Source organism: Ctenocephalides felis, unplaced genomic scaffold (genome assembly GCF_003426905.1).
Source record: "Ctenocephalides felis isolate EL2017-DRISC unplaced genomic scaffold, ASM342690v1 CF-g0.4_SCAFFOLD_01170, whole genome shotgun sequence".
NCBI classification, from domain to species: domain Eukaryota; kingdom Metazoa; phylum Arthropoda; class Insecta; order Siphonaptera; family Pulicidae; genus Ctenocephalides; species Ctenocephalides felis.
The window spans coordinates 62,146,941-62,147,300 of NW_020537324.1; positions in this window are offsets into that span (position 1 = coordinate 62,146,941).

Sequence of the window (360 nt, forward strand, 5' to 3'; positions counted from 1 at the left end):
ATATGATCGCTATGTCTTCAGGTAAAATACATTTGTCACAATAATGGTCTTATATCAAATTTTTAGTTTCATATCTTACGATCCATTCAATAGTATTTGGAATTCACATATGATTTTTATCCCAGGTTCACCTTTGCCGTCCAGAGCCGCTATGGGTGTTAGCGGTTTATCAGGAACTGTTTCGGGAACCGTAACGGGAGCAGGACCAGGACAACCTCTTTGTCAGAGCAGCACCATGCCCGTACTGTCATCTGCACATAACTCTTATGGATGTCCACCTCCAGGATCTGCCTCCTATTCTCTGGGTCTCTCAGGTGGTCCAGTGCCACACAGTTCGGCCGCTTACTCTTACCAACCACT